General features: G+C 37.6%; 1 long non-coding RNA gene across 1 annotated transcript in view; it reads left to right on the top strand.

Moving 5' to 3' along the window:
- The window catches only part of LOC117069693, a 325386-nt gene that overhangs the window by 104137 nt on the left and 200006 nt on the right, over nt 1-21243 (top strand). Inside the window, exon 2 of the long non-coding RNA XR_004431636.1 lies at nt 4808-4930. This is a non-coding gene — a long non-coding RNA (uncharacterized LOC117069693). The remainder of the gene's footprint in view (nt 1-4807; nt 4931-21243) is intronic.

A 21243-nucleotide genomic window follows, 5' to 3' on the forward strand; every position in this document is an offset into this window, starting at 1 on the left:
GTTGGTAGTTTGATAGGAATAGCATTGAATCTGTAGATATACACACCTAATATTATAGCACCCAGATTCATAAAACTAGTACTTCTACATATACAAAATGACAGCCACACAATTATAGTGTGGAACTTCAACACTCTACCGACAGCATTAGATCACTGAGGTAGAATACTAACAAAGAAATTCTGGGCTTCAATTAGACTTTTGACCAAGGAATCTAATATACATTTATAGACTGCTCCACCCATCAACCATAGAATATATATTTTTCTCATCTGCACATGGAATATACTGTAACATCAACCACATGCTCTGCCATACAGTACATCTCAGTAGATTCTAAAAAATCAAAATCATATCACCTGTACACTTGGACCACAGTGGAATAAAAATAGAAATCAATACCACAAAGACCTCTTAAAACTACACAACTATGTGAAAATAAAAGTGAGAGGTGAAGCCAGCTGGACTTCCTGGGTCGAATGGGGACTTGGAGAACCTTTCTGTCTAGCTAGAGGATTGTAAACGCACCAATCAGTGCTCTGTGTCTAGCTAAAGGATTGTAAACACACTAATCAGCACTCTGTAAAGTTGCACCAATCAGTGCTCTGTGTCTAGCTAAAGGATTGTAAAAGCACCAATCATTACTCTAATAATGCACCAATCAGCACTCTGTGTCTAGCTAAAGAATTGTAAACGCACCAATCAGCACTCTGTAAAATGGACCAATCAGCACTCTGTAAGATGCATCATGAAGTTATTTTAAGTTTGTTTTTTCTTTTTTGATGTCGGCACTTGTAGCTATAAACTTCCCTGTTAGTACTGCTTTTGCTGTATATCATAGGTTTTGGAATGTTGTGTTTCCACTATCATTTGTTTCAAGACATTTTTCAATTTTTCTTTCAATTTCCTCATTGACCCACTGGTCATTTGAGAGCTTACTGTTTAACTTCCGTGTGTTTTTATGGTTTCCAAAATCCCTGTTGTTGTTAATTTCTAGTTTTATTCCATTGTGGTCAGAGAAGATGCTTGATATGTCAATTTTTTTGAATGTTTTAAAACGTGTTTTGTGACCTAACATATGGTATATCCTTTACAATTATTCCTGTGATGAGGTGAAGAATGTGTATTCTGTAGCCATTGGATGAAATGTTCTATAAATACCTGTTAGGTCCATTTGTTCTATAGAGCAGATTAAGTTCGATGTTTCTTTGTTGATTTTCTGTCTGGGAGATCTGTCCAATGCTGAAAGTGGATGCAAGTCTCCAGTTATTATTGCATTGAGGTCTAACTCTCCTTAGCTGTAATAATATTTGCTTTATATATCTGGGTGCTCCAGTGTTGGGTGCATATATTTACAATTGTTATATCCTCTTGCTGAATTGACCCCTATATCATTATATAAAAACCTCTTTGTCTCTTCTTACAGTTTTTGTCTTGAAATCCATTTTGTTTTATATAAGTATTGCTAACCCTGCTCTTTTTTAGTTTCCTTTATTTTGAGTCTATGGATATCTTTATAGGTGAAGTGTGTTTCTTGTAGGCTATGGATCATTGGGTCTCATTTTTTTCCCATTCATTCAGCCACTCTATGTCTTTTGATTGGAAAGTTTAGTCCATTTACATTCAATGTTATTATTGGTAAGTAGGGACTTAACTCCTGTGATTTTGTTATTTGTTTTCTGGTTGTTTTGTGGTATTCTTATCCTTCTTTTCTTCCTTCATGGCTTCCTTTAAATGAAGGTGGTTTTCTCTTGACGGTATGCTTTAATTTCTTGCTTTTTATTTTCTGTGTATCTGTGGTATGATTTTCTATTTAAGGTTACCATGAGACTTGCAAATAGTATCTTATTACCCATTATTTTAAGCTGCTGATAACACTGATTACATAAGCAAACGCATAAAAACTACTAAAAACTCTTCATCCCTCACTTTTTAACTTCTTAGTGTTTCTCTTTATGTCTTATTATACTGTGTCTTGAAAAGCTGTAGTAGTTATTGTTTTTGGTTGGCTCATTATTTATTTTTTCTACTTAAGAAAGCACCCCCATTCTGGTGTTATATTATTCTGTGTTTTTCTGTGTCCTTACTATTACCAGTGTGTTTGGAACTTTAAGATGATTTTTTTTCATACTCATTAATATCCTTTTCTTTCAGATTGAGGAACTCCCTTTAGCATTTCTTGTAGGACAGGTTTGGAGGTGATGAAATCCCTCAGCTTTTATTTATCCAGAGGGTCTTTATTTCTCCTTCATGTTGGAAGGATATTTTCCCCAAATATACTATTTTAGGGTAAAAACTTTTTCCTTCAGCACTTTAAATATGTCATGTTACTCTCTCCTGGTCTGTAAGGTTTCCACTGAAAAGTCTGCTGCCAAATGTATTGAATCTCCATTGTATGTTATATGTTTCTTTTCCCTTGCTTCTTTTAGGATCCTTTCTTTATTCTTGACCTTTGGGAGTTTGATTATTAAATAGCTTGAGGTAGTGTTTGGGTTAAATCTGTTTGGGGTTCTATAACCTTTTTGTACTTAAATGTTGATATATTTCTCTAGGTTTGGGAAGTTCTCTGATATTGTCTCTTTGAACAAACTTTTCTACCTTTATCTCTTTCTCTTATCTCCTCTTTTAGGCCTATAACTGTTGGATTTGCCTTTTGAGGCTATTTTCTAGATCTTATAAAGGTGCTCCATTGTATTTTATTCTTTTTTTCTTTTGTCCTCTCTGACAGTGTATTTTCAAATAGCCTGTTTTCAAGCTCACTGATTCTTTCTTCTGCTTGATCAATTCTGCTATTAAGAGACTCTAACACATTCTTCAGTATGTCAGTTGCATTTTTCAACTCTAGAGTTTCTGCTTGACTCTTTTTAATTATTTCAATCTCTTTGTTAAATTTATCTGTGAGAATTCTGCATTCCTTCTTTGTGTTATCATGAATTTCCTTGAGTTTCCTCAAAACAGCTATTTTGAATACTCTGTCTGAAAGGTCACATGTTTCTCTTTCTCCAAAATTGTTCTCTGGTGCCTTATTCAGTTCATTTGATGAGGTCATGTTTTCCTGATGATATTGATATTGGTAGGTGTCCATCAGTGTTTGGGCATTGAAGAATTAGGTGTTTATTGTAGTCTTTGCAGTCTGGACTTGTTTGTGCCCATCTTTCTTGAGAAGGCTTTCCAAGTATTTGAAGGGACTTGGGCCCCAAGTCCAATAATACTGTGGATTTTGCAGACTTGTAGAGGTACTGCCTTGCTGGTTTTGGATAAAATCTGGAAGAATTCTCTGGATTACCAGGCAGAGTCTCTTGTTATTTTCCCTTACTTTCTCCCAAACAAACAACAGTCTCTATCTGTGCTGAGTTACCTGGTACTGGGGGAATAGTGATGCAAGGACCCCTGTGGCCATCAGCACTGGGACCACGCTGGGTCAGAACACAAGCCACCACAGCTCTGGCTTTCACCCAGGGCCCAGTGTAACCACTACCAGGCTACTTCCTATGTTCACTGAAGGACCTAGGGCTCTGTGATCAGCAGGTGGTGAAGCCAGCCATGTTTGTGCCCTTTCCTTTAGAGTGGCAAATTTCCTCAGGCCCTGGGTTAGGAGTGGGTCCAGAGGTGCTTCCTGGGAGCTACAGATTGGAGTAAAAATCCTTAGAAATTTTCCTGATGTTGTATTCCAGTGCAGCTAAACTGGCAGCACTTGAACCACAACACAAAGTCCTTCCCCTTTCCGTAGGTAGAGAAGCCTCTCCCTGTGGCCACTGCCACCACCAACCCACAGCAGGTTTTGCCAGGCCACCACCAATATTCACTTGAAGCCCAACAACTCTTCAGTCATGTGAAGAGGTGGTGAATACTGCATGGCCTAAGACTCACCCTTCAGGGAAATGGGCTCCCTTTTGGTCCAGGTCAGGTCTAGAAATCCTTTCTAAGAGCCTAGACCTAGACTTGGGGACCCTAAGAACTCACTTGTTGCTCTACCCAACTGTGGCCGAGCTCGTACGTAAGGTGCAAGACAAAGGTCCCCTTTACTTTTCCATATGCATTTCTCAAAAGAGAGGATCTTTCACCATGGTCACCACAGCTGGGAATGTGCTGGGTTCAGCATGTGTCAGAGCCCAAGGCCCACAGCATACTACCTGAGTATTGCTGCTGGTTATTCTGGGACCAAGGCTCTTTAGTCAGCAGGTGATGACTCCTGTCAAGAGTACTTCTTTCCCTTCAAGGCTGTAGGTTCCCTTTTGGCCCAGGGTAAGTTTAGAAATGTCATCCGTGAGCTAGGGTCTGGAATGGGGTCCTTGCAACTCTGCCTGATGCCCTATCCTGCTGTGGCTCAGCTGGTATCCAAGACCCAAGACAAAGTCCCCTTTACTCTTAGCTCTCCTCTTCTTGTTTAAGGAAGTGGATGGAAGAAATCACTTTTGTTGCTGTGAGCTGCACTGCCTGGGGTTGGGGAAGGGGTGGCTCAAGCCCTACCTTTGCTACCATGACTGATGTCTCTCTAGGTGACTTGCCACCCTAGTCCACTTGCTCTGAGTTCAGCTTGGTACTAGGAGTTGCAGTCCTTGTGTCCTAGATTCCGTTTCAAGTTTACCCAGGACCCCAGAGTATTATTTTGGTCTGCAGTGGTGAGGCTTGCTGAGAAACTCAGATTCTGACCACTGAGATGGGCAGTTCCTCTCTGGCTAGGTCTGGTCCAAATGTTCCTTGTTCAGACACTGGGTGAGCCCAGAGCAGCTTTGTTCTCCACTGTGATAGGGCAACACTGAGTTTGATGTAAAGTCCCACAGTCACTGTGTTTTCCCCTCCCCAGGTCTACAGACCCCTCGCAATGCAAGGCTGCTGCCAAGGAATGCTGGATGGGTGATGTTAGCAATTCAAGTTGTCTCTCCTACCCTCTTCAATGCCTCTTTCAGCAATATGAAGTTAAAACCAGGTATGGTGATTGCTTGTCTGATTTTTGGTTCTTGTGATGGTACTTTTCTGTGTGCAGATAACTGTTAAAATGTGGTGTTCCTGTTGGGATAAAGGGCAAATGTATAGGCTTCTATTGTGCCATCTCACTCTGCCAGCCAGAATGCTGCTTTTTAAGGTATGATCTGCAAATTACTTTTGTCAAAATCACCTGAGGTGCTTGTTCCAAACACTCCAAACCAAATTAGACTCTTGGGTTTGTAAGTAATGGTAATTAGGAATCTCCATTTTAAACAAGGTTTGGAGGTGATTTTCATGTGCACTAGTTTGTGAACCACTAGTCTTGAACATGATGCAAACCATGTTTCTAATATTTCATAATATTTCACTGAATATTCAGAAAGATGGTTCTGTTTTTATGTGTCTACAATCTCTCAGGTGAGGTAGATGAATGTCATAGCTGAGGAAGCTATAAGTTTGATATGGCTACTGGAGAAACAGTTGTAAGTCCTATGATAAAGTGTTGGGTGACCTTGGGTATAGTATTTAGCTCTCTTAAGCCTCGGTTTTTCCTGTGTTATGTTGAATAAGTAAAATGTTATTTATCAGTATTGGCATCTAATACATGTTCAACAAATCATAGTTGTTGCAACAAAGAGAAGCATGGGGCAAAATGAGTTTTCAAACTTTAAAAAATAATATTTTAAAACTATGCCTAATATCTTAGTACAGGAATTGGTATATTTTGGAGGAAGACTGATTGAATGTATATGAAAAGTTTGAGAAATGAAAAATGGCTGTATAAAAGATGACTTGCATTTGACTCCAGGTATATGTTATAACTCGTGTTTTAATACTCCCTTGTTTAATTTTTATACCCACTTGAAATTTAATTATATTCTGCAACAAAATTAAGTAAAATTGGTTTTAAGTTTCTTTAAAATTGATAGGTGTAACAAAGTGAATTGACATTTTCAATAAGAAGTGAACTGACATTCCATTAATCTCAAAAATGTTTTCAGCATTGAAAACATGCATGGTTATGATTGATCACTGGTTTACCACCTCTTATTAATTCATACCTTTTGAAGGAATATTTTTAGGTATACAAAATCTCGTTAATATTTGGAATATAGTTGCAAACATGAGTTTACCTAAACGAAAAGATCAGGATAATCAAGACAAATGTAGAAAAAAATTTCAAAAGATTTTTCTCCTGTATTTCATTGAGAATAAGGCTTATATAAAAGCAGATTGTTTAAATCTCTGTTTCTAGTCAATCCAGTCCCCATTTTGACTCCCAGTTCTGCTGCATTCCAAAGGAGCAACTGTGAGCAATTCTCATTGCTTTTCTGAGCCTTACTTCTTTCGGTATAAAAGTGGGAAAAATAATAGTACTTAAATCATAGCATTGTTATAAGGGTTAAATAAATTACTTCATAGAAAGCTTTTAGAACGGTGTCTAAAGTTAGTAAGACCTTATAAATAGCAGTTATTAGCTATTATTTTCAACAACTTTCTGCCTATATGTTCTAGAAATCACTGTTATTTTTAGTGGCTTCTTTAGTCTGTAAATAAATGTAACATAACTAATAACATTGTTAAGCACTTACTGAGTTAAACATTGTATAACTCCATAAGCACACTGTTATTACCAGTTTACAGATAGGGAAATTGAAGAACAGAAAGATGAAGTCAATGGGCAGTCATAATTGCCAAAATTTGAACCCAGATTTTGTGCCTTGAGAGCACATGTTTCTTTCTTTTTTTTTTTAAAAGTGATCTCATTAATTTTATTCAACAGCAAATTTGAAGTACATATTCATGGTAATCTGAATATATTTTGCTACATTTAATAATGCTTATTTATTTATTTTTATTATACTTTACGTTCTGGGATGCATGTGCAGAATGTGCCGGTTTGTTACATAGGTATGCACTTGCCATGGCGGTTTGCTGCACGCATCAACCTGTCATCTACATTAGGTATTTCTCCTAATGCTATCCCTCCCCTAGCCCCCTACCCTCCAACAGGCCCCAGTGTGTGATGTTCCCCTCCCTGTGTTCACGTGTTCTTATTGTTCAACTACCACTTATGAGTGAGGACATGTGGTGTTTGGTTTTCTCTTCCTGTGTTAGTTTGCTGAGAATGATGGCTTCCAGCTTCATCCATGTCCCTGCAAAGGATAGGAACTCATTCTTTTTTATGGCTGCATAGTATTCCATGGTGTATATGTGCCTCACTTTCTTTATCCAGTCTGTCATTGATGGGCATTTGGGTTGGTTCCAAGTCTTTGCAATTGTGAATAGTACTGCAATGAACATACATGTGCATGTGTCTTTATAGTAGAATGATTTATAATCATCTGGGTATATATGTAGTAATGGGATTGCTGGGTCAAATGGTATTTCTGGTTCCTTGAGGAATTGCCACACTGTTTTCCACATGGTTAATTTCCACAATGGCAAATTTACACTCTCACTAACAGTGTGAAAGTGTTCCTATTTCTCCACATTGTTGCCAACATCTGTTGTTTCCTGACTTTTTAATGATTACCATTCTAACTGGCATGAGATGGTATCTCACTGTGGTTTTGATTTGCATTTCTCTAATGACCAGTAACGATGAGCTTTTTTTCACATGTTTGTTGGTGACATAAATGTCTTCTTTAGAGAAGTGTCTGTTCAGATCCTTCACCCACTTTTTGATGGGGTTGTTTGCTTTTTTCTTGTAAATTTGTTTAAGTTCTTTGTAGATTCTGGATATTAGCCCCTTGTCAGATGGATAGATTGCAAAAATTTTCTCCCATTCTGTAGTTTGCCTGTTAAATCTGATGATAGTTTCTTTTGCTGTGCAAAGCTCTTTAGTTTAATTAGCTCCCATTTTTCAATTTTGGCTTTTGTTGCCATTGCTTTTGGTGTTTTAGTCATGAAGTCTTTGCCCATGCCTATGTCCTGAATGGTATTGCCTAGGTTTTCTTCTAGGGTTTTTATGGTTTTAGGTCTTATGTTTAAGTCTTTAATCCATCTTGAGTTAGTGTTGCATAAGGTGTAAGGAAGGTGTATAGTTTCAGTTTTCTGCATATGGCTAGCCAGTTTTCCCAACACCATTGATTAAATAGGGAATCCTTTCCACACTGCTTGTTTTTTGTCAGGTTTGTCAAAAATCAGATGGTTGTAGATGTGTGGTGTTATTGCTGAGGACTTTGTTCTGTTCCATTTGTCTATATATCTGTTTTGGTACCAGTACCATGCTGTTTTGGTTACTGTAGCCTAGTAGTATATTTTGAAGTCAGGTAGTGTGATCCCTCCAGGGCTTTGTTCTTTTTGCTTAGGATTGTCTTGGCTATATGGGCTCTTTTTTGGTTCCATATGAAATTTAAAGTATTTTTTTCTAATTCTGTGAAGAAAGTCAGTGGTAGCTCGATGGGGATAGCATTGAATCTATAAATTACTTTGGGCAGTATGGCCATTTTCACAATATTAATTCTTCCTATCCATGAGCATGGAGTGCTCTTCCATTTGTTTGTGTCCTCTCTTATTTCCTTGAGCAGTGATTTGTTTGAAGAGGTCCTTCACATCCCTTGTAAGTTGGATTCCTAGGTATTTATTCTCTTTGTAGCAATTGTGAATGGGAGTTCACTCATGATTTGGCTCTCTGTTTGTCTATTATTGGCTTACAGGAATGTTTGTGATTTTTGCGCATTGCTTTTGTATCCTGAGACTTTGTTGAAGTTGCTTATCAGCTTAAGGAGATTTGGGGCTGAGACAATGCAGTTTTCTAAATATAAAATCATATCATCTGCAAAGAGAGACAATTTGACTTCCTCTTTTCCTATTTGAATACTCTTTATTTCTTTCTCTTGCCTGATTGCTCCGGCCAGAACTTCCAATAGTGTGTTGAATAGGAATGATGAGAGAGGGCATCCTTGTCTTATGCCAGTTTTCAAAGGGAATGCTTCCAGCTTTTGCCCATTCAGTATGATATTGGCTGTGGGTTTGTCATAAATAGCTCTTATTATTTTGAGATACGTTCCATCAGTACCTATTTTGTGAGAGTTTTTAGCATGAAGGGGTGTTGAATTTTCTCAAAGGTCTTTTCTGCATCTATTGAGATAATCATGTGGTTTTTGTCATTGGTTCTGTTTATGTGACGGATTATGTTTATTTGCATATGTTGAATCAGCCTTGCATCCCAGGGATGCAGCTGGCTTGAGAGTAGTGGATAAGCTTTTTGATATGCTGCTGCTTTCAGTTTGCCAGTATTTTATGAGGATTTTTGCATCAATGTTGATTAGTGATATTGGCCTGAAATTTTCATTTTTTCTTGTGTCTCTGCCAGGTTTTGGTATCAGGATAATGCTGGCTTCATAAAATGAGTTAGGGAGGAGTCCTTCTTTTTCTATCATTTGGAATAGTATCAGAAGGAATGGTATCAGCTCTTCTTTTTACTGCTGGTAGAATTTTGCTGTGAATCCATCTGATCCCAGGCAGTTTTTCTGGTTGCTAGGCTATTAATTACTGTCTCAATTTCAGAACTTGTTATTGGTCTATTCAGGGATTTTACTTCTTCCTGGTTTAGTCTTGGGAAAGCGTATGTGTCCAGGAATTTATCAATTTCTTTAAGATTTTCTAGTTTATTTGCCTAGAGGTGTTATAGTATTCTCTGATGGTAGTTTGTATTTCTGTGGGATCAGTGGTGATCTCCCCTTTATCACTTTTAATTATATCTATTTGATTTTTTTCTCTTTTCTTCTTCATTAGTCTGGCTAGCGGTCTATCTATTTTGTTAATCTTTTCAAAAAATCAGCTCTTGGATTCACTGATTTTTTGAAGGGTTTTTCATGTCTCTATCTCTTTCATTTTTGCTCTGATCTTAGTTATTTCTTGTCTTCTGCTAGCTTTTGAATTTGCTTGCTCTTGCTTCTCTGGCTTTTTTAATTATGATGTTAGTTAGGTTGTCAATTTTAGATCCTTCCCACTTTCTCCTGTGGGCATTAATGCTATACATTTTCCTCTAAACACTGCTTTAGCTGTGTCCCAGAGATTCTGGTACATTATGTCTTTGTTCTCATTGGTGTCAAAGAACTTATTTATTTTGCCTTAATTTTGTTATTTACGCAGTAGTCATTCAGGAGCAGGTTGTTCAGTTTCCATGTAGTTGTATGGTTTTGAGTGAGTTTCTTAACTCTGAGTTCTAATTTGATTACACTGTGGTCTGATAAATTGTTTGTTATGATTTCCATTCTTTTGCATTTGCTGAGGAGTGTTTTACTTCCAATTATGAGGTCTATTTCAGGATAAGTGCAATGTGGTGCTGAAAAGAATGTATATTCAGTTGATTTTGGGTGGAGAGTTCTGTAGGTGTCTGTTAGGTCTGCTTGGTCCAGAGCTGAGTTTAAGTCCTGAATATCCTTGTTAATTTTCTGTGTCATTAATCTGTCTAGTATTGACAGTAATATGGTAAAGTCTCCCACTATTATTGTGTGGGAGTGTAAGTCTCTTTGTAGGTCTCTAAGACCTCGCTTTATGATTCTGGGTGCTGCTGTATTGGGTGCATATATATTTAGAATAGTTAGCTCTTCTTGTTGCGTTGATCCCTTTACCATTATGTAATGCCCTTCTTTGTCTTTCTTTGACTTTGTTAGTTTAAAGTCTGTTTTATCAAAGACTAGGATTGCAACCCCTGTTTTTTTTGGTTTCCATTTGCTTGGTAGATCTTCCTCCATCCCTTTATTTTGAGCCTATGTGTGTCTTTTCATGAGAGATGGGTCTCCTGAATATAGCACACTGATGGGTTTGATTCTGTATCCAATTTGTGAGTCTGTGTCTTTTAATTGGGGCATTTAGCCTGTTTTCATTTAAAGTTAATATTGTTATATGTGATATTGATACTGTCATTATGATGCTAGCTGGTTATTTTGCCCACTAGTTGATACAGTTTCTTCATAGTGTCAATGGTCTTTACAATTTGGTATGTTTTTGCAGTGGCTGGTACTGGTTTTCCCTTTGCATGCCTAGTGTTTTCTTCAGGAGCTTTTGTAAGGCAGGCCTGGTGGTGACAAAATCTCTCAGCATTTGCTTTTCTGTAAAGGATTTTATTTCTCCTTTGCTTGTGAAACTTAGTTTGGCTGCATATGAAATTCTGGGTTGGAAATTCTTGTCTTTGGGAATGTTGAATATTGCCCCAACTCTCTTCTGGCTTACAGGGTTTCTGCAGAGAGATTCATTGTTAGTCTGATGGGCTTCCCTTTGTGCATAACCCAACCTTTTTCTCTTGCTACCCTTACCATTTTTTTCCTTCATTTCAACCTTGGTGAATCTGATGATTTTGTGTTTTGGGACTGCTCTTCTCAAGGAGTATTTTTGTGCTGTTCTCTGTATTTCCTGAGTTTGAATGTTGGCCTGTCTTACTAGGTTGGGGAATTTCTCCTGGATAATATTCTGAAGAGTGTTTTCCAACTTGGTTCCATTCTCCCTGTCACTTTCAGGTATACCAGTCAAACGTAGGATTGCTCTTTTCACATAGTCCCATATTTCTTGGAGGCTTTGTTCCTTCCCTTTCATTATTTTTTCTCTAATCTTTTCTTCATGCTTTATTTCATTAAGTTGATCTTCAATCTCTGATATCCTTTCTTTTGCTTTATTGATTTGGCTATTGATACTTCTGTATGCTTTATAATGTTCTTGTGCTGTGTTTTTCAGCTCAATCAGGTCATTTATGTTATTCTCTAAACTGGTTATTCTAGTTAGCAATTCCTCTACCTTTTTTTTTATTATCCTAATTTTATTTATATTTATGTTTATATTTTATTATTATTATACTTTAAGTTCTAGGGTACATGTGCATAACATGCAGATTTGTTACATAGGTATACTTGTGCCATGCTGGTGTGCTGCACCCATCAACTCATCAGCACCCATCAACGCATGATTTACATCAGGTATAACTCCCAATGCAATCCCTCCCCCCTCCCCCCTCCCCATGATAGGCCCTGGTGTGTGATGTTCCCCTTCCGAGTCCAAGTGATCTCATTGTTCAGTTCCCACCTATGAGTGAGAACATGCGGTGTTTGGTTTTCTGTTCTTGAGATAGTTTGCTGAGAATGATGGTTTCCAGCTGCATCCATGTCCCTACAAAGGACACAAACTCATCCTTTTTTATGGCTGCATAGTATTCCATGGTGTATATGTGCCACATTTTCTTAATCCAGTCTGTCACTGATGAACATTTGGGTTGATTCCAAGTCTTTGCTATTGTGAATAGTGCCGCAATAAACATACGTGTGCATGTGTCTTTATAGCAGCATGATTTATAATCCTTTGGGTATATACCCTGTAATGGAATGGCTAGGTCATATGGTACTTCTAGATCTAGATCCTTGAGGAATTGCCATACTGTTTTCCGTAATGGTTGAACTAGTTTACAATCCCACCAACAGTGTAAAAGTGTTCCTATTTCTCCACATCCTCTCCAACACCTGTTGTTTCCTGACTTCTTAATGATTGCCATTCTAACTGGTGTGAGATGGTATCTCATTGTGGTTTTGATTTGCATTTCTCTGATGGCGAGTGATGATGAGCATTTTTTCATGTATCTGTTGGCTGTATGAATGTCTTCTTTTGAGAAATGTCTGTTCATATCCTTTGCCCACTTTTTGATGGGGTTGTTTGTTTTTTTCTTGTAAATTTGTTTGAGTTCTTTGTAGGTTCTGGATATTAGCCCTTTGTCAGATGAGTAGATTGCAAAAATTTTCTCCCATTCTGTAGGTTGCCTGTTCACTCTGATGGTAGTTTCTTTTGCTGTGCAGAAGCTCTTTAGTTTAATTAGATCCCATTTGTCAATTTTTGCTTTTGCTGCCGTTGCTTTTGGTGTTTTAGACATGAAGTCCTTGCCCATGCCTATGTCCTGAATGGTATTGCCTAGGTTTTCTTCTAGGGTTTTTATGGTATTAGGTCTAACATTTAAGTCTCTAATCCATCTTGAATTAATTTTTGTATAAGGAGTAAGGAAAGGGCCCAGTTTCAGCTTTCTACTTATGGCTAGCCAATTTTCCCCGCACCATTTATTAAATAGGGAATCCTTTCCCCATTTCTTGTTTTTCTCAGGTTTGTCAAAGATCAGATGGCTATAGAAGTGTGGTATTATTTCTGAGGACTCTGTTCTGTTCCATTGGTCTATATCTCTGTTTTGGTACCAGTACCATGCTGTTTTGGTTACTGTAGCCTTGTAGTATAGTTTGAAGTCAGGTAGCATGATGCCTCCAGCTTTGTTCTTTTGACTTAGGATTGTCTTGGAAATGCAGGCACTTTTTTGGTTCCATATGAACTTTAAAGCAGTTTTTTCCAATTCTGTGAAGAAACTCATTGGTAGCTTGATGGGGATGGCATTGAATCTATAAATAACCTTGGGCAGTATGGCCATTTTCACAATATTGATTCTTCCTATCCATGAGCATGGTATGTTCTTCCATTTGTTAGTGTCCTCTTTTATTTCACTGAGCAGTGGTTTGTAGTTCTTCTTGAAGAGGTCCTTGACATCCCTTGTAAGTTGGATTCCTAGGTATTTTATTCTCTTTGAAGCAGTTGTGAATGGAAGTTCATTCCTGATTTGGCTCTCTGTTTGTCTGTTACTGTTGTATAAGAATGCGTGCGATTTTTGCACATTAATTTTGTATCCTGAGACTTTGCTAAAGTTTCTTATCAGCTTAAGGAGATTTTGGGCTGAGACAATGGGGTTTTCTAAATATACAATCATGTCATCTGCAAACAGGGACAATTTGACTTCTTCTTTTCCTAACTGAGTACCTTGATTTCTTTCTCTTGCCTGATTGCCCTAGCCAGAACGTCCAACACTATGTTGAATAGGAGTGGTGAGAGAGGGCATCCCTGTCTTGTGCCAGTTTTCAAAGGGAATTTTTCCAGTTTTTGCCCATTCAGTATGATATTGGCTGTGGGTTTGTCATAAATAGCTCTTATTATTTTGAGATATGTTCCATCAATGCCGAATTTATTGAGCGTTTTTAGCATGAAGGGCTGTTGAATTTTGTCAAAGGCCTTTTCTGCATCTATTGAGATAATCATGTGGTTTTTGTCTTTGGTTCTGTTTATATGCTGGATTACATTTATTGATTTGCATATGTTGAACCAGCCTTGCATCCCAGGGATGAAGCCCACTTGATCACCTCTACCCTTTTTTCAAAGTTCTTAGCTTCCTTGCATTGGGTTTGAAAATGCTTCTTTGGCTCAGAGGAGTTTGTTATTACCCACCTTCTGAAACCTACTTCTATGAATTCCTTAAACTCATTCTCCATCTGGTTTTGTTCCCTTGCTGGTGAGGAGTTGTGTTGTGATCCCTTGGAGGAGAAGAGGCATTCTGGTTTTTGGCATTTTCAGTCTTTTTGTGCTAGTTTTTCCTCGTCTTCATGGATTTATCTTCCTTTAGTTTTTGATGTTGGTGACCTTCAGATGGGGTTTCTGTGTGGACGTCCTTTTTGTTGATGTTGATGTTATTTCTTTCTGTTTGTTAATTTTTCTTCTAGCAGGCCCCTGTGCTGCAGGTCTGCAAGAGTTTGCTGGGGATCTACTCCAGACCCTGTTTGCCTAACTATCACCAGTGGAGCCTGCAGAACAGCAAAGATTGCTGCCTGTTCCTTCCTCTGGAAGCTTCGTCCCAGAGGGGCACCAGATGCCAGCTGGAGTAGAGCTCATGTTTCTTACCACCATGCTTAGATATTGCTCAGGGAAATACTTGTCATTTTGTCAAGGATTATCAGCACAGGGATTATGAATCCTAAACATTTATTTGGAGTTGAAGACTGGCTTATCAAAGGAAATCTTTCATAAGATTATTCTTAGTAACTAAAATAATAACAGTTAATTTTTATTTCAATAATATGTGTATCCTTCTACTTTTTCACTCTTTCACTCCCTCTTCTTGTCCCTCTCCCTCCCCCCAACTCCTTTCCTGCACCATACTCCCAAATGCTTATCTATCCATCCTTAAAAGGGGATTTTTATTGTCTCTATGTAAAGTGAAGGGTGTTTATAATGGCACATGGATCAAACTTTATTGTACATTGTTTAATTTATTTCTATCAAAGCATCTTTTTAAAATATCTTTTATTGTAAGTACAATTTCACACTGAAGAATCTAAATTATTAAAAACTGATTTACCATCTTTCATCAAGAAAAATTGATTTTCAGAACATAACTTTAAGGGTGTATTCAGGTGCATTCAGTTTTTTTTTTTCTGACAGAGTGCAAAGATTAATTTACCATCACATCAATAAGAAGCAGTGATTATGACAAACTCCTGAGTTGAGGATAGTCATTAAAAGTAAGCAAGAGATATTTCACAGGTCAAGTATTTTGTCTGTGAGCCTTACTCTGGTTATTAGTTAAAAATGCTGCTCTCTAAGGCAATTTAAGTCTTACCAACAGATCTTCCTTTTTATAAGGTTTTTTTTTTTTTTTTTTAGAGATTGGATGGGGAGGGGTGATTAGCATTAACTCTTTTCAATATAATAGACTCTAAATTTGTGATTTCATGGCCTAATGAGTTGACGTACCTTCTTAAATCTTCAGAGTGTTCTTGGGTCAACATTATACATTTATTGCATAATAGAGCTAAACTACTGAATTGGTCTGAAAGACTAGAGGCTGTGTTTCTTTAAGTGAATTTTTCTTAAAGCAAAGCTTGTTTATAGAACAGTAAATGTTTACTTTTGGCTATGGAGAACCATGGTATTATGATCCTGTAAATATTAACTGATAGTTTTTGATGGCTGCAGAAAACCTGTGCTTTTATAGAGTATTCTTGAATGCAACTTTAGGACCAGATTTAATATCCTGGAAGTTATACTGAAACTAAACTTTACCAGCTTGCCTTTGGGATTGACTATATAGGCAAATATAGTAACACTCTCAGTATCACTTAAAGGTTAATAGGTTTCCCCATGTGGCTGTTAGAGGCAGCTAAAGGCTTCTTTTGGCAGAAACATTCCTTCAAATATTTATCATCTAGCGTGGGCCAAGCACCATGCCAAGGTTTGGGGACACAAAGACAAATTATGGCCTCTCTCATTTTTTTAAAGAGCTCATGCCAAAAGGGAGATTTAATACATATGTAATTGTGATACAAATTGTGAAAGTTGTGTTTGAGATATATAGAATATATTGTGATAATAGGCTTCAGAAAATTATTTGCTTTGATGAAAAGAGTTGGAGACCTGTTCATAGTAGAGCCATGCCTTAGATATGAGTTACCTTTCCAGATAGAAAAAAGAGAGAAGGATTCTAGGGAGTGAAAACAGCATGTGTTGAATAAAGTTCAAGCCCCTTTAAGGCCTGACCTTTAGGGCTACTTCTTTATATTCAGCTTGCACTGTTGCCATTAGTTGTTTATGTTAGCCTTCTCCTTTCCAATTTTTTTTTTTGTATATGACTTGGTAGCTGACACCATACATTGGCTTTTTTTCCCCTCCCTCCCCATTATGGACAGTCTTTTAAGCATTTATGCATCTCTTTCATTGATTGCTTGTTACTGGGAGTTTGCTGGTATATCAAATCTGCTATCCTATTTTATCTTCTGTAGCAGATGCTCTAGTTATTTAGAGTTGGTTAATTCTTGGAATTGCTTTGAATGTCCTGCAAATATTGTTATTATAGATTGTTAAAATGATTCAACCAGTCTTTCACGTGTGGAGTCTATTGTGCTTTTTCAATTTAGTAATCAAGTTGTTTCTGGAAAGTGAGAGCCAGTGCTGCTATGTATCTCAACTACAACTTGTATCTAGGACAAATACCTTACCAGGTCCCTAAGACTACGTTTCTCTCTGAGATGTTGGATAATTCAGACTTCTCGAAGATGAAGGCAGCACAGCCAAGTGGTAAGATTTAGACAGACTTGGAGACAAATCCTGGATCTTTCACTACTAACTGTGTAACGGTAGACAAATTATTTAACCTCTCTGAGCCTTTGTTTCCCATATGTAAAATGTGACAATATTTATTCACAAATATTTATTGACTACTTCCTATGTGCTAGGCATTGTTGTTCTGGTGACATTCTAAGTATTAGAAGATTAAAGGAGATGATGTGTGGCACAAAGTTAATGCTCAGTATTAGCAAGTCATAGTTCCCATCATCTTTACCATAATTCATTTTATTTCATTAGCACCATTTTCTAAGGATGAATTGGTTTTTGTCGAGTCTCTCTTGGTTCCTTTACAAACTCTGGGCTCCAGAAAATGGAGATGTTTACATGGCCAACTCAGTGTTTAAAAAAACAAAAGAATGTGAATAGTTTTAAGCATGACATATTCCCTAGTTAGTCACATGTTCATCCTTCCCTGTTATATCACCCCAGGCTCCTGGATTTCAGCCTTAGCTCTATATCAGAATCACCTGGGGGCACTCACATATGATTCCCAGGCTGCATCTCCAACCAACCACATTAGAAGCTTCGGGAGTGGAACCCAGGAACTAGTAGTATTAGTATTATTTAAAGCTCTTCAATGTGCAGCGAAGGCTGAGAACCATTTGGGGGACCATTTCATCTATTTACATGAATGGTGTAGCCCCTGAAGACAATAAATATCAATCCTGAGGGATGTCCTATGACTTTGACTTGAAGGAAGGCCTCCTTGTTTTATGTAGCCTTTGGGCTCTGGTCCGTATCCTGTCATCATTCAGTTATGAAGCTCTCTCTTTCTAATGGAGGCCAGTCATCCTCAGGTCCTTGTCTGCCTCTGAATGCACTCTTTGAATTGGCAGAATTTCGCCATGGGTAGATGTGCAGTATTATCCCTGATACTTGTTTTCTGAGATCCTAGGATTTTCCCCATAAACTGTGAAACCATCTCTGCTCTAACCCATTCCCCAGAGCTTGGAGCTATAGATCACACTGCCCTCTGTGACTGATCTGCCTTCCTTTAGGTAGCTGCATTCAGAATTCAGATACAAGCTGGCCCAAATCTTTGTAGTTAGCTATTTAGCCATTTTCCCCAGAATGCTTTTTCTCTTGTGCTCCTGTTAGGGGATGTGCTGACCCACAAATGTAGAAACATTAATATGAGAGGAAATAACAACAGATGTGTTGTTCTGAGCTAGAAATAGGGAGAAGGGGTGAGTGGCAGCCAGAGAGTCAATGATGATTTTCGGAAGAGTTAAGAGTAAACCTAAATAATTCCCATCTGTGTCTGACCTAATTTTTCTCTCTCTCATGAAGTGTTTAAACACATATTTTGGATCGCTTAGCTATATAATTTTAGTTGTTTAATAGCCTTAATAAACCCTTTTGTATATGTTTGCAGTAACCTATTTGATCTGTGACACTGAATGCCCAAGTAAATCATCTCAGGGAACTGAAAACACTTGCCTGTCTTTTGTTGTTTCTCATGAACTGTAGTGATTAGACACTAGGAGAGTGACTAATACAAACTATGTCTGAAATCACAATTACCAGTTGAACTCTTGCCATCCATTTAGGGTTATGTAAACAGCTTGGTGGGCTTCACAGAAGGCAACTTTTAAGCTGCTTGCATGAAATGGTGATGCAGAATCCCTGAACAAACATCAATATTAATAATCCCATAACAGTTTTATGATAGTGGTAATAAAAATTAAGGCAGATTCCTGGAATCATTTCTCTCTCACTCTGTGATGAATGCATCTTTTATCGTGAGATTTCATTGTTCAGGGACTTTGGTAATTGTGGAGCAAATGGCCATGGTGGGTTTTTGAATGTCACTATTATTGATGAGCTTTATTTAATTCAGCTTTTCAATTTCTCCTTTTAGCCTGCAGTTACACATTAATTACTCTTGTGTTTGTCATAGAGTCATTGACCTAACTTGAGATAGAGTATTTTAAATTTAGCAAATTCTTCCCCAGCCTGTATTAATCTAATTTGTTCAACTCTCAACTGGTAACTGTAACCTGAATCTCACTTTTTTTGTTATCACAGTCTGAATTCAGTAGTCTTCTTCTGGATAACTATTTCCTTTTGCCGCACCCACTCCTTTAACAGCTTTTTAATCTTTGTTGTCGAAGATCTTGCTTCCCTTCTGAGCTGACCTATTGCTAAATACACTTAACAAGACTGCAGGAAAATGTCACTTTTTTCCCTTGCTCTCCTCCAAAGAGGAGCTGATCTATATTCCTGTTGATCTACAAAGAATGTTCACTAAAACATGACCTTGAGTAGGTCACTTGTGTTCACAAAACTCCAGTGACTCTTTATTTGTTTGCTTTTCAGATTAGTGTTGGGTCTGAAGTTCCAAATCCTACTGCCTCTGTGAAGTCTTCCTGCCCATGCTAGAAGCAATATCACCTCTTCTAGAATTGTAAAGTGCCATTTTCCATACCACTTATAATATACTGTCTTGTAGTTGTTTTTCTGTCATCTGTATTTCATCCCTCTAATAGATGATAAATTTCTAGAGGGTGACTTCCACAGAAAAAGTGCTCAATAAATATCTGTCATTGGTGAAGGCAGATATTAGATCATATTTTGTTGGAAGATTGGAGGGAAAGTCTCAAAGGTAAACCTATAATTTTAGGCTTATTCCCTCCCTCACAATATTTGTTGAATACTTAAAACATCTTGGTAGTTGATAGGGATTTTGTCTTTCAATCTTTTAAGCCCTATGAGATTAGCACTATTAATATTTGTGGATGGGGAAACAGAGGCATAGAAAGTTTAAGTAACTTAGCCAAGGTCACATTGCCAGAAAAAGAAAATAGGTAGTTTAGCCTTGAAACCAGAGAAACCTGATTCTACAACTGGTGCCTATAAAGTTTGCACATCTTACTTCACCCCATCTCATTTGGGCATAGTTTGGAGTAGACTTAGGAGGTCTGAGTATCAAGAATCTCTGGCTCATGCAATATCAAATCCCTTAGACATATTTCAGTAATTGCCAAAACATGATTTCAATTATCAAGTTTGCAGTGAAGTTCTGATGGTGCTAATCTTTACTCATCAAGAAAGAGGAGAGGTGCCAAGCCCCTTGAAGAGTTAATCCAGTTGAAGCTTGATGTGAAGATGGTGGTGCTTATAATTCCACCTTATTAGTCAAGCCCAAAGTGTTGTAGATATACCACATTGCATTGAATCTATAATTACATGGAAGGCAAGATGTATTATATTATATTAAGAAAGAGAAAATAACCGCCAAAATAAACATGCTACAATGATTTTTCATCACTTGAGCTTTAAAAAATGTTATACTTACCGAAAGCACTCTTTTAGTCTTATTTAGGCATACACACAATCTGAATTTCTTCAAGTATTTCTAAAACTTCTTTGTATCTGAAATCTGACTACCCAATGTCTATGTTTTCCAGATAATATCCTCTGTGCCATCGAGAGTATTAGTAAGACAGTATTTCTGAAAGAGCACTCTACCACTACCTCTGGGATTTTCTTGCAAGCCACTGATACCATCTTTGCAAGAATGAATGCAAATATTCAGGGTGCCAGAATTTAATATCTGTAATTTCCTTGCCAACAGCCATAATAAATGCTTCTTGTTTTCAGATGAGGTGAAAGGTGAAAAAGTGTTCATCAGAATTGGTGAAATATGGCAATTACGACTTTATTTAAAGCAATGCATGTCACTTTTCAAAAATATTTGAGAACTGCTGGTATCATCAAAAGAACCTTGGTCTTAAGGAATCAGAGGACCTGGGTTGAATACTAGTTCTCTTGACTACCTATGGCAGGTAACATAAACTCTCTTAACTTCCTCTGAGGAATAAGCAATTTACCTTGTGGGATGATTGCAAGAATTAAATGAAAATTTAAATTCCACAAAAGCAGAAATAATTCTATCTTGTTTGCCACGATCTTTCCATTCTCTCAAGAAGTAACAGTGACCTAGAAAGAATAAATGAAACAATAATGAACAGTTCATACATAGCAAACTACATGTAGAAGTGTCTGTGTTGGAATGTTGCCATGGTGGAAGGCAGTATATTCTAATCAAAGGAGAAAATGGAGCAAAAAATGTTTCAGTAAGGAACATTCTTTATTTATTTATTTTATTATACTTTAAGTTCTAGGGTACATGTGCACAACGTGCAGGTTTGTTACATATGTATACATGTGCCCTGTTGGTTTGTTGCACTCATTAACTTGTCATTTACATTGGGTGTTTCTCCTAATGCTATCCTCCCCACTCCCCCTACCCCAGGACAGGCCCTGGTGTATGATGTTCCCCGCCATGTGTCCAAGTATTCTCATTGAGGAACATTCTTTAGTCCCTCTCTCTGTTTTGTCCCAGTCATTTCCTGGTTTTGGCTACTATTGGCTTCTATCTGCTTCCCA

The sequence above is a fragment of the Trachypithecus francoisi genome, unplaced genomic scaffold, assembly GCF_009764315.1.
Source record: "Trachypithecus francoisi isolate TF-2019V2 unplaced genomic scaffold, Tfra_2.0 Lachesis_group3, whole genome shotgun sequence".
In the NCBI taxonomy this organism is placed as follows: Eukaryota; Metazoa; Chordata; class Mammalia; order Primates; family Cercopithecidae; genus Trachypithecus; species Trachypithecus francoisi.